Source organism: Sinohyriopsis cumingii, chromosome 18 (assembly GCF_028554795.1).
Source record: "Sinohyriopsis cumingii isolate HCF-2022 chromosome 18, ASM2855479v2, whole genome shotgun sequence".
NCBI classification, from domain to species: Eukaryota; Metazoa; Mollusca; class Bivalvia; order Unionida; family Unionidae; genus Sinohyriopsis; species Sinohyriopsis cumingii.
The window spans coordinates 53,565,220-53,579,224 of NC_142978.1; positions in this window are offsets into that span (position 1 = coordinate 53,565,220).

A 14,005-nucleotide genomic window follows, 5' to 3' on the forward strand; every position below is an offset into this window, starting at 1 on the left:
TCCAGGCCACTCAAATAATCGCAATGTTTTGTAAGAGAATGGGTGTTCCTCAGTCGTTTAACAGATGCGTCAGACCTGAAAACAAGCGTGCTAACCATCAGTTACATGATGTTGCGAATTATCTATACCTACACAAATTGATTCTTAGCGACTTATGTCAAGTTGTAAGACTTCTGTAACAGAAAAATGGCGATGGATATCAAGGTATGCCACCGAAAACATATTGCAAGTCCTTTGTATGGGTCTAAAAGTTCCCTTGACAAAATTCATTGTCCCTGCTCAATGTGTCTGTTTTGTGTGAATGTGGAGTAGTGTTTCTATAGCCACTAACTCTTTTGCTGAGGTGATTGAGGGTAATGGTGTGTTTGTAGATAAAATATTTCCTTCTCCACAACGTATTGATAGTAAATAAATAAAGTGTATTTTGTTAGCATGAGTGTGTTGTTTTATATAAATATATATTTTAGATTAGCACTCTCATCACTATGGATTGTTTGGTAGGTGATTCTATGTCTATAAAGTTCTACGTCCCGCCCCCGCCAGGTGTTATAGATTTTTTCCGCTGTCACTGTTTTGCTCAATTGAGGTCAGCGCCTTGCAACATTGTTGCCAATGTCGAATACCGTGACGTCACCCCATCTGTTCCATTCCTATTGTCGCTATACAGACCCTATATACTGTATATAATATATATAACGCTTGGCGGGGCGGGACACATAACTGGATAGAATGATATGCGGGATGAGACATATCACTTTATAGAAAGCCTATCGAAGCGGGACATATAACTTTATATAAGGCCTGGCGGACATTGCTACCAATGTTCATTACCGTGACGTCATCCCACTGTTCCATTCCTATTATTCCTATACAAAACCACTATGTATTGACGCTAGACCATCCCTACATTTTATGACGCTAGATAGTCCCAATCCCTTGTCACTAAACATCCAATGTTAAATTTTCCCATGTAAAATTCCCTTGACGTCAGGGTACAGTACCCCTGTTTTAACATAGAAGCTCCATTGACGCTAGGGTATCCCACTACATTACGTTTAAATTTCATACTAAACCATGGCATATTTAATCATTCATAAATAATACATTACTACTGTATCTTCTTTCTTTCTCTCTCTCTCTCTCTCTCTCTCTCTCTCTCTCTCTCTCTCTCTCTCTCTCTCTCTCAGTAAATAGTATATGATAGAGCTTGATTTGTTTATCACCATTCAAGAAGGGAGCAGCAAGGGGGAACTCCTCAAAAAGTGGCGTCGACCTTGATGGTGACCCTACCCCCACCCGTCAATGCCGCATTGTACAATCAGGGCCTTGTAAGACTGTTAATTTTGCCTGCAGCGATGCTGTTTAAACTAGTTACCAGATGTAAATCTGAGGCTTGTATGAAGTCTTGGACAATAGTTGACACAAGGAGATTGCCACTTCAAAGTGATTGATGTTGAATATATGTTGAATAACTGTCATGGGTAATTGTAGGTTTTTTCGTTGCATTTTTTGATGTGCTTGAACACACGTCGCTAAGTGCGAAAGGAATTTTTAGAACAAAATTTTAGAGATTCAGAGGGCTGTCTAGATTTAACTTTAATTTGTTAATTTGTACTCAAGCCCACCCACCTACCCCAAGTGAATCGCGGGTGTTATAAAACAAACACCCTTATTTAGGTTTGGAGGAGGGCCCAGACATGTGTATCTCAAATATTACAATTACCCTTTTCAATGATATTTCATCTTTTTCAATGGCCCCAACTTATAAGAATTTTTTTTCATGAACGCCGAGAAATATTTGTCCGTCTCGAGATTTGAACCAGAAGTAAATTTCCACAGGTCGATAGAAAGATTGTTTATCCACGACGCTCTAACCATATTACTACCAGCTATGTTATTACTATACAGTTAAAATAAATTACATGAACGATACCAGCGATGACACAGATACTTTTATCAGCATACACAGACAGCGAATTGTATCTGTATATGCGCGTTTATAAACAATGTATTTTATTAGTATATTCACACTTTTAGACAGGGAAATTGTATCCATGCATTTAAAACCACAAATTAGGTATAATCGCAACTGATATTGATTTTGCTTGAGCCGCATGTTATTGTTAGCAGGTCAATGCGTCATATATATTTTTAGTTTAAGCTGTGTTATCTTTAGCACAGCTAGACAGATGACTTGGGGACTTCTAAAATGTGAATATAATTGGCATTCCGGAATTTGTTTTTGTTAAAAAAATACTGTATACTTTATATCTGATATACTGAAATTTTTTATGTCAGCTGACTTAGTGATTTATAAATAAATCAGTGTGGTAATAATAAAAATGAATGATTCTGCTCTTACCATGGATTCTCATACGGGTAGGTTAGCTCTACAGTGACTAGAATTAAAAACTATATATCAATCCGTGATTCTGTCAAACATCAGTAGCAACAGCGTCAGGAAGCTCGTGTGCAATTTCCCCAATTACATAACAGTTATTTAAACCAGCCACAAAACCATTAAAGGTCTTCTTCTGTCGCTGGCACAAATCACTAAAGCAAGTGGAAAATAGCAAAAAAGCAAATAAAATTTCTCCGAAAACTTGCAGTTGAAACAGCTGCTGCCTAACCACAATTACGGCAAGAAATACAGCCAACATATTAGCGTATCGATCAAGCCCGTAATGTAAGGGATCTTGTTGCACCAAAACGAGAACCTGTTAAAAATGCACCTGACAAATTTACCGAAGAAGGTAGCTGCTGCTCAATCACAATTGCGGCAAGAAATACAGCCATCATATTAGCGTATCGATCAAGCCCGTGATGTAAGTGATCTTGTTGCACCAGAACCAGAACCTGTTAAAAACCCACCTGCCAAATGTGCCGAAGAAGTTTCTAAAATTTCAAGAGTCATTCAGCTCGCACAACTTTGTTAGATCCCAAAACTACTGATGTTTAAAAAAAGAACTGGACTCGTTTTGTGTTTCGAACATATCGCGGAATTAGTCAGATCAGTGATAAATGTAAGGATTAATTTGAAACATTCGAGAAAAGAGTCAAAGAAACTAGAAAAGCACCTTTAGAGGAAGAATTGTTATCGCCTGAAAAATCATCATTCAGACCACCTCATAATGAATTACGATGATGAAGCATTGCCACTCACGATCGACGTCATAAAAAAACAAACCTTCCTAGTGATTGAAGATGCGCTTGGTCCAAATAACATCCTCGCTGATGTTGATCGACTAGAAATTCTGATTGGTGGAAGACGAAAAGGCTGTAATTCCCTAGAAGTCATCAATTAAGTAACTGCTATGTTTCAGCGTTTGTTTAACGGCGGCGTCATGGACAGCAGCGTCTATCGGGCGCTGATTGATGAAATTACCGAGGATCATTACAGTGATTAATCAATTAGATGGGCAATAACAAAATAACATGATTATACACGATCAGAGTGGATTTGAAAACGTCAGAATAATAAATTCACGATTTTTTGCTTATAAAGTGATCTACGGAGATGTGCTCGGCGATGTTATTTAAGGTTTCTTCAAAAGGATAGCCCACAAAAGCTATCCCATTGCAAAACAATTAGACATGGAAGCCATGGAAGTTGTTCGAGATAAGGGTATTGGCACTGTTGGTAATGTTGATGGAAAAGTATGCTCATCAAACAGGGCAGACTCGTACGATTAGTGCAACGAAAGCCTGAGTCGGTAAAACTGTCCAGGACCAAAGTGATGCAAACAAGGGTCAGTTCAATACTAGATGAGTCTGCAAATGAGCGGTTAAAAGAATTAGAGGGCGGGCCATCTCTGGCAAAACAAGCCGCAGCCGAGATCAATAAAATATAATGGCAAACCTAAAAGCGGAGAGTTGTCTGGTCCGTCGTCGCAGGTGATACACCGCTTATTGGTCGGTGTTAGAGAATCGTTTTAGACAACAACGAATATAATAAAATGTTCACGCGTGTGTCTGATCCCGCATTTGACATAGATGCACCAGTACTCAGTGATGAATCTGTGCGTGATTACAGGTAGTATTATGATGAAGCACGAGAACCAAACCAACGTGGATGAATCGAGCTACAAGTCCAAGATACATCTAGGTATTTCCTATCCGCTGAGCAGTTGTTGTTGTTGTTGAGTTTAATTATAGTGGCGTGCGCACAATTGTGCATGTGCCACTTTTTTCTGACTGCACCGCAGCCTGCTAGTTGTTCCTGGGGAAGGGGATGGTGCCACCTCCCCCAGGCTTTTATGGATTCAAGGAACCCTGATAGTTTGGCCTCAATCTATGGGTCCATAAAGGTCCCTACAGTTGAATGGTTGGCTGTCATTAGTGGGAAGGAAAGCTCGGAAACGGTCCTGCTTGCTTTACATCGCTGGTTTCTTGTTGCATTTGCCTGGTGTTTCTTGCGTTTTTTTTTTTTGTTGATTTTTTTTCGATTTTTTTTTCTTTTTTTTCTTCTTCAAAATGTTCTAAAAGGAGGGGGGATGTTCTATACTGTTTATAGAGGTTCTTAGTAGATATCATGTATAAAGAGAGATTTTCAAGGTTATTATGGTATTACTAGTCGAGGTGTTTAGGGTGTGTTTCCTACGTTATGTTATTTATAAGTTTTTAGATATTACCTCTTAAAGTTATTTATTGATTGATGTTTTTAGAGATTGAATGTTATTTATACTTTATTTAGCAAGAGACCGGAGAATTGCCGATTACGCGGTTCGTTAAGGACATCTAGGACCGGAACCCTAGCTGATTACTCGGTTCGTTAAGAACATTTAGGACATCCGATTTTGCGGTTTCCTTAGTTTTTTATAGGTGCTTCGTAAGTGAATTATTTATTAATACTTTTATAAAATTGAATGATATGTTATGGGTTTTTATGTGGTGGCTTCTAAATTTATTTAGCTAGTCACTGGGTCTTTTGGTTTTGTGGGGATAGTAATTATATTTTGTTCCTAAGTCCTGCTGAGTCTATGAATTGACTTATATATTTATGTGCTGATTGTTTATTTTTATTAGAGTCCATAAGTAACTCTGGGTATGTGTGTGGTGATCCAATCTCTTTTTGGTTTTTGATAAATATTTTCCGAGCGGGTTGATATTTGGGGCATATATTGAATACGTGGTGTAGATCTTCGGTGGTGTGGCAGTTAAAGCAGTTAATGGTTGCTGGTTTGGGTCCTATAAACCTTCCAAAACTGCTTGCTAATTTAGTTTTTCCAGTTATTATCCTGTTTATGGTTTTCTGTTCTAAATAGGTACCCTTAGGTAGCTGTATGTTCTTATCTACGTTTTTTTGGGTTTGATGGTGCTTTTTACCTTTTGTGTAGGAGTTCCAAAATTCTTGCCATGTTTGGTCTATATATGTTTGTGCGAAGCTTATTGCTTCTGTAGAGCTATAGTTAAGCTTGATAGAGTTTTGATCTCCTAGTTTGGTTTTTGCAACTTTGTCTGCTGTTTCGTTGCCAGAGATTCCGATGTGCGACGGTATCCACATGAGCTCGACTAATTGATGTGCTGTGGTAATATCGTCGATTAATTGGCATGCTCTGTCGAGGAATTGTTCCCTAGAATGTGTATTGCGATTTTAGATCGATTTGATAACGTTTAGGGAATCGCTTATAATGACTGCTTTAGGTACTTGGTTGTCTTTGATCCATTGTAGTGATTCAAGTATAGTCCAGAATTCAGTGGTGTAAATGGAGCAATAGTCAGGTAATCTGGATCCCGTTTGTATATTGAATTCAGGGATGACTATTGCTGCTGCTGTTCTTGGTGGGTTGTTTGTTTTTGATCCATCGGTATATATTTGAACATAGTCCGGGTATTTTTGGTTGATTTCGTTTACCAGTACAGGTTTTAGTAAGTTTTCTTGTCCTTCTTTATTGCCTAATTTAGTAGCTTCAATGTTAATCCTTGGTGGTTTTTGTAACCATAGTGATTTGTTCTGGTCTGTATTGTTTGTTACCTGTTTTTTTTTAGTACAGGTATCTTTTCTCTTAGTTCAAGGATTACTTTGCCACTTGGTGTGATAGGTATGATTTTGGGTTTGAAGACAACTTTACACTTTTTTATAGCTATTTTGGTGGGATGATTGTCTGGGTGGGTATCTAATCGAATGGAGTATCGGAGGAGCAGTTCTTGCCTACGTAATTTTAAGGATAGTTCTCCTGTTAGTGTTTGTAGTTCTTCTAATGATGTTGAGGGGAGTGTTCCTATGCATAATATTAAGGCTTTTCTCTGGATAGTGTCAAGGTTTTGTAGTACAGGCTGCTTAGCCGAGTTATATGCTTGGCAACCGTAATCCAGTTTTGATCTAATTAGGCTTTTATATATCGTGAGGAGGGTTTCCTGGTTGGATCCCCACTCAGTCCCTGTGATGTTCCTGAGTAAATTGAGATCTTTGTTACAATTCTGGGCGAGTTGTTCAATGTGCTGTTTCCATGTGAGGTGGTTGTCAAAGAACATTCCTAGGAATTTTACTACTGTTACGTATTTGATTAATTGATTTTGTATATAGAAGTTTGGATAGACTAGGTTGTTATTTCGTTTGGGGGTGAATATGATTGCCACAGTTTTTTTCATGAGATATTTTGAAACCCCATTTGTCCGCCCATCTCCCTATGTTGTCTAGGCTCTGCTGGATTTCTTTAACTGCTGTGTTATTGGCAGGATTTCTATTCCTCCATATGCCACTATCATCTGCAGTTACTAACGTTCAGGTAAGCGGATGAGAGATAACAATAATCTATACGCTGCAAAACACAAATGTGGATTCGGTAATATTGGTATCATGCCGTTATTTAAAAGTGCCATGTAATTGATAGGAGACAAAACTAAGTCTGTCACAATGACGTCGATGTTATTACGATGATACTGGGTCTTACAAGATATTCTAATGATTATTCAAGATATGCCCGTCCTTCAAAGATGTTCTCAAGGGATATTACTGACCATTCTGACCATACACAGCATGACATAAGACGACCAAGACATTACGCTAAAAACGCTGACGCCAAAGTAGCCCCGGTAGTCCATGACGCTAATCCAGAGTTGAGCTTGGGATGTTCAGCAAGACGATCTCAAATTGTTGCTCAAGGAAGATTCAGCTGTACGAAACCGCTATCACATATCCTCGGATTCTGCAGCCATGTTAGGAAAGTTATCTTTGGGGCCAATCATATGGTTTAATTATTTCAATTAGTCCTCCAACAACGATGCAATCTGGCGAGATAATGTTGCAGCTGCAGGTAAAGAAATATTAACAAAACTTACGTTGTGGATGCCAACAATGACTCCATCAGTGACAGAAGAAGCGGGGTTGTTATCGTTCACGGATAGTGGTAGTAAGTCAAAGCTGTCGTGGCTGACAATGACCACAGACTCATTTACAAGCACAGCAAATTAATTTGCATGGCAGATAGCATCTCAACAGGGAATTTCAGCAGTACGACAAATATTCGTTGCGTTTCAAGGTAACACAAGATTGGAAATCAAGGAAGAAAAAAAAAACAATGGAGCTTGACATATTAGCAGCGTCTACGATTTAACTAAGAATTAATGGACATCAGGAACCATCGTAAGACATAATACTGAGTTTCGAACAAAACGACGTAGCAGTGGCATATCATAGTCTGATGAGATTCATGGGGCATAATCAGAATGTTGATTCTGGTTTGCAGATATCTCAGCGTCATTTTTCAGCGCTGTGTCCAGTCTAATTTTTTCTCGCCGAAACGTATACGTGCGAGCTGCTGTTAAATAATTACCGCTAGTCCTGGTGGTTACAGTGCAATTGATGTAATGCTGTCAGACAAAACAATGTTGTTTGAGAGAATTGGTCGACGAATGAGGGTGATTGATGCAGCTGTGGAAAACATGTAATTAGATCACTGTTGTATAAAATGTCATATTATCACGTCAACGTTACTCCGACACAGGGTGAAATTAATCGGCATCAAAGAAGAATGCTAGGGTAACAATATATCTGAAATCAACGGCGTTGCAAAGCCCAAATAAGTTATCGCTATCTGAACTTCAGCTCAAACACTAAAGTGAAGAAAATGGCGTGCAACTTGATCTTTCTGCGAATGTAATCAGCTATACAGCAAAGACCGGCGGTATATTTCCGTTTCTAGGAGCGAAACCAGCGCTGATTGCAGCTGAAGCCACAGCTGTTTCAAAAGCAGCTGCACTTGGTGCCGCTAGAACAGCTGCCGGCATGGCACTGAAAAAGCGACAGGATACGGCGGGTCCCGACACAGATTAAAGACCTCAAAAAATGGATGGGGTCTAAGATTACCAGGAACGCGGTACGTTCTGGGCCCGAGGATGCCGGAGAAATTTAGCTAAAACTCTCCCTGTCCAATTTTGATTTACTTGATGCTGCTCGGCAATTAAACATAATAATCTTCAGAGGTGATTTTATGCGTGATCATTTATATTGATATCCGTTCTGGTCCAGCTACTCATTGGGTTACATATGCTGTTGACCCGCGTGATGTTGTTTGTTTTGACTCTTATGGATTAAATCCATCGACAGAATTTTTAGCCGGTGACATACCAATCGGGTATTCAACATTACGAACACAGACATAAACGGATCCACCTATATGGGGTCCAGACGTACTTAATACCTTGTCATGGTCATCAGTGTCGCCGTATAAAGTCTGCATGAGTATACCAGCAGACGGCATCGTTTTAAATAGGTTTAATAATTTATAATGGTAGATATTTACAGAAGATCTGCTAAAAGTAGATAACTATGCCACTTTGATTTGACCGCTTACGTGACGTGAGATGAATTTGCTTATCTTTTGAGTCTCACCGGAGTTGATCAGGATGAAGTTGTTTTTTTTCTTCAGGATAATCAAGGACGGTTAGAAACGAGCAATATTTAGTGGGCCGATATTATCTTTCGAGTGTTAGTTGCAACCAACGATAACATCGTGGTATTTACCTGCGACGAAAACAATCGAATATATCAATCTCAGCTATCCGCGATGAGTTCCGTAGATAGGTTCCTATCTCCGATGGTTCAATGGTTTCATCGTCATGACTGGAAATAGAATTGCTGGTTTGTGGGAACATGAATTTGCCAATGACGCTGCAACGAAGAAGCAAGTGGACGAAAGCAACTCCGCGATAAGGATCTCGGTAACTACGAGCGATAGATTAACCTTATTGCGATCTGAGTATGACTGTCATGTAACAGTGTTTACGAGCCATGTCGGATTCTTCTTCAGGTCGCCTATGATTTCGTTGGAAAACCAATATTCATCAACACTATGCACGCTGACATTCGCACTCCACTGAGTTATCTGGTCAGCGTTAAACCCTAAATCGAAACGATTAACAAAAACTCTCAGAAATATCAGGATCAGTTAAAGGATTTTGTAGAAATATAAATGTATTGAAAATAGAAACAAATAACAACCTACTCAGCATTAAAACCTTAATCGAAACGTCTATAGAAAATATTCGCAAAAATATCAGGATCAGTTAAAAGATTTGAAGGAAAAAAAGGAGTTTAATACAGAATCAAATAATGTACTGAATAAGGTTAAAATTATTCAACAAGAGCTCGGTAGAATATCAGCGATAGTTAATGAAGATATCCGTAGGGTGTAAACGATGAGATTTAATGAAAAGATTACAGAGATAAATACTAAGATCACATAATAGAAGAATAAATGCCACAAAAAACAATATATGAGGGCATTTATACTCGATTTTTATATCATCTGTGACGGGGACCAAATAATCTGTAATTGGGACCAATATGAAGTGATTCGCACTCTATGAAAATAAGTTAACCAACGGACATTATAGAATATCAGTCGCATATATTTGTTATGAAAGAGCGGATTATTATGATAAAGGTTTTAAAAATGAAAATAGTATATCAGGCGTTGAAGTAAAATTCTCCATGGATAGTTATGTTGTGATGATACCATCCCCACAAAGCTCTAATTTTCACGACAATTAAGCCTCAAACCGTTAAAATATTATTTGCAACAAAAATTAATATTTGCAAAAAATTAATATTGTTGTTCCTGCCCAGAAAATTTTATAATCAGATGATCGAGCCACACAAGGTCATACACTATTACACCAGTGGACAGTCGTTTAAAACGGGTTAATAATTTATGATGGTATATATTTGCGTAAGATCTGCTGCGCGTAGGGGTCGCAGCAACATTGATCGGTCAGCGTATGCGACACGAAATGAACTTGCTGATCTTATGACCCTCGCAGTTGGTTGATCAGGATGAAGGTGCATTTTAGAATCAAACATGAGCGGCTAAAGACGAACTATATTAATTGGGTCGATATCATCCTTCGAATTTTAGGTGTGACAATCGATAACATTGTGGTATTTACTGTTTGTGGATAAATCTAAGACTGAAGCGTATCAATCGGCGAAACCGTAGGAGAGATCGTTAAACGTGTTGGTAAAGCTAAAGCCGGCGAGACATTGAATGGTCGACTCCGCATGAGCGAAAATAGAATTGCTAATTCGAGAGAACCAAAATCGGACTATGACGCTGAAAAGACAACAAACACATCGCGGTAAGGACCTCGTTAATAATAATCATGATGAACTGGCCATATTCAGATCTGAATATAGTAATCATGTAACCGCGTTAACCAATTTTCGCAAAACATAAGTAGACTCGCTACTGATTTCTTTGGAAAGGCAATGGTCGCCGGTGTCAAGCTCACATAAGTCGAATAAAAAATCAAAAGGATTCAAGATAATGTTGTTCATACCACTTCGTTCATCAACGTTGTATACACAGTAGCGTCTGCACCATAAACCTGGTCACAAGAAAAACAACTCCACCAAACATACCACTGAGGTCACCGGGTTGTACATCCTCTCTGTGTTTAGAGCTGCGTGATTTAGGATATTTAGCACATTTCCATGGCATCATTCCACCGATAGATTTTCTGGAACCGTGTATGTCATATTAAATCAAAATACCGAGGAAACATTCACAATGGAACCAGCAGATAAAGACTCAACGACGTATTCAATTGATTACTTAGTATATAATAAGAATCCCACACAATCTTACATATATGATCAAGCATGTACCTGGAATGCATCGCTGAAAGAAATCATCGACGAGCACATGACAAAACAACAAAAAAATATCGCAGACAAATTGTCGTCATTGACAATGTTGTATTGCGGTGTCCTCAACGTAATCGGTACGTTATCAACGACGCATTTGACATTGCCCGTGATTGGAATTGGTGTTCCTGTTGTCAGCGTTGATATTATCCTTAATATTATCACGAAAAATATCTACATTTGTGGTAAAAAGATTACATGAACAAACAGAAATAATGTGGGGGTGACTTATGCGTGTATTAATATATCATCGATACTGTAAATGGGGTTAAACGATGTTGCATTATCAAAGAACGAGTTTACTGCATTTAGAGATATTTATTATCAGCGTCACAAGAACGCAATCATAATCGCGTCGTCAATTAGAATTGACTGTATTGATATATCATGACCGCAGAAATAACCACACGACTGGAAGAGATTATTACTAACACAACGCCGACGACAACAATATCAGTTTTCCAGCTCTGATAAAAGCATCTAATGATCGTTCACTTACGATCGCACTGGCAAAATTACGACTTCATTATAATTGGTCAAATATGAGAGAAAAATCACTTGGTGGATTAGACTCTGACAATTCGCTGTCATTATCGTATAAGAAATGGGAGGGGTCAAAGGAACCGGACTGGATCGTCGTTGGAATTCCAACATGATCATACCAAATCGAACAAATCAATGATGAACTTCAGAGTGTAGAATGAAAGCTATAACAAGAATTAAAGATTGCTACCAAAGTACATGAACCAACGATGAGCGCCGCCATTGCAATATCAATGTCGGATTACGCCGTTAGATATATAATTTGTCCAAAATAGCCGTGCTGGGAATGCCTCTTTCAGCACCAGTTTATACTGAACCACCACAACCGACGCGATCTGATTATTAATTTAGAGCATTTAGGTATGTGAACCAAAGTACGAGATGCTCTTCAGTAGATGGTCACATTTAGATATTAACTATATATGTATATTATACTATAGTTTTTTCTAATCGTTTCAATATCTGGTATAGCTGTTTTAATATCGCCACCTTTTGTGCTAATATCAATGAGTTTTACGTCAACAGTCAACAGGCTTCCAAAGAAATCATAAGCGATTTTATTAAGTTTTTGAAAGTTTCTACGAAGTCTTATAAACGCGCTTACGTGCGAATCATACTCAGCTCGTAGCGTGGATAATTTATTATCTATTGTATCATAGTTATTATCTACATATTTCTTGTTGTTGCAGCATCTTCATCAGATGTTGGATCTCTTAAAAAACTATTTATTTTCCGTTCATGCTTAGTTCGCCTCTCATTATATCACAGGTGTTCCGTAAACAATTAGCAACACTTCTTACAATTTCATTACTAATAATTGCGAATGATATATTTGAGTCTCTGAGTCTACCGACGCCAGTAAATACTGGAATGTTATCCGTAGTAGCACCAAGAACTCTACGAACTATATAATTCCAGTTGATGTTGCTCGTCTTTAAAACACCGTATTTATCCTGAAAAATAACAACTTCCTCTCTGTCAAGTCCAGAGAGGTTCATAATATCGGCAAGTTCATCTTTAGTAGCGTAATTTGACAAATCAATATCATCTTTTTTTCTTGCCTTTAAAGGTGCCACTAAGATAAGATCTTCCGTAAATATCAACTATTATACTTTAAGATCTGTTTAAAACGAAGCAGTTACTTGTATAATCATGCACGACTTTATGGGGTGGTAATGTTGATTTTGATATAACGTCAAGTACATTACTTCACGAACACATATTGGTGGATCTGTTATTGTTTGTGTTGGTAATGTTGAATACCAGATTGGAGATTTTATATTGTTTATATATTTGTAAAATTCAATTGGTGGCGCTAGCCAATACGAACCAAAATAAACAATTCCACCTGGATCAATTGCGTAAGCAACCCAGTGAGTTTCTGAACCAGAACTGTTTTCTAGATTAATAATCCCTGTTTCAAAATTGTTTGGTTGTTTTGATAATTGGTCACTCATAAAAACACATCTGAAACTTTTGATATTTACGTTTTTAGCAGCATCAAGTAAATCAAACTTAGACATTGGACGGATAAACTAAGTGTTCCTGGAAGTATCAGACATTTTGCGTACAGACAAGTGGTTCCCAGTAATATTAGGCCTTTCCCCTTTTTTAAATCCCTGTCCTGATGCTTTTTTTAAATGCCATTCCAGGGGCGGTTCAAACAGCACCATGTGTAGCTGCTTTTGCTACAGCTGGAGCTGCAGCGGCTATTATCGCTGGTATAGCTGCAAGAAGTGCAAATATACCACCTGTTTTAATTGAGTCTTTAATGGAACTCGTAGAAACATGAAGTTGAACTCCGGTTTTTGATTCTAAAGCCTTATTAAAATGTTTAAATTGAGTCTTGGTTAATGATAATTTGTTTGAACCACCTCTAGAAATTTAATCTTTTTTTTTAGTGATATTTTTATTCCGCATTTACTTGCAAATTTTGATTGTAATTTTCTCACCTGACCGGAGGTCAGAGTGACATTAACGTGACTGTACGACATTTTTATAATATGATAAGTTATTTAATTAAATGTTTTCTACTGCAGCATCACCAACTCTCATTCTTCCACCAGCACCTTCAAGTAACATTGATTTAACTGAAAGAATAACTGCGAATGCTCTGTAATTAACACCACCACATGGATTTACGCGAGGTCGAAAATGTATATCAACGACAGAATGTCTGACTAAATCAAGATGTTGTAAAATATAACTGTGATATTTGTAACCCAGTATCTATATTTTGATCAAGTCCCATAAATATCATTAGCCGACGATATGCACGCGCTACATAACTTTGATCAAAATGTATTAATATATCTT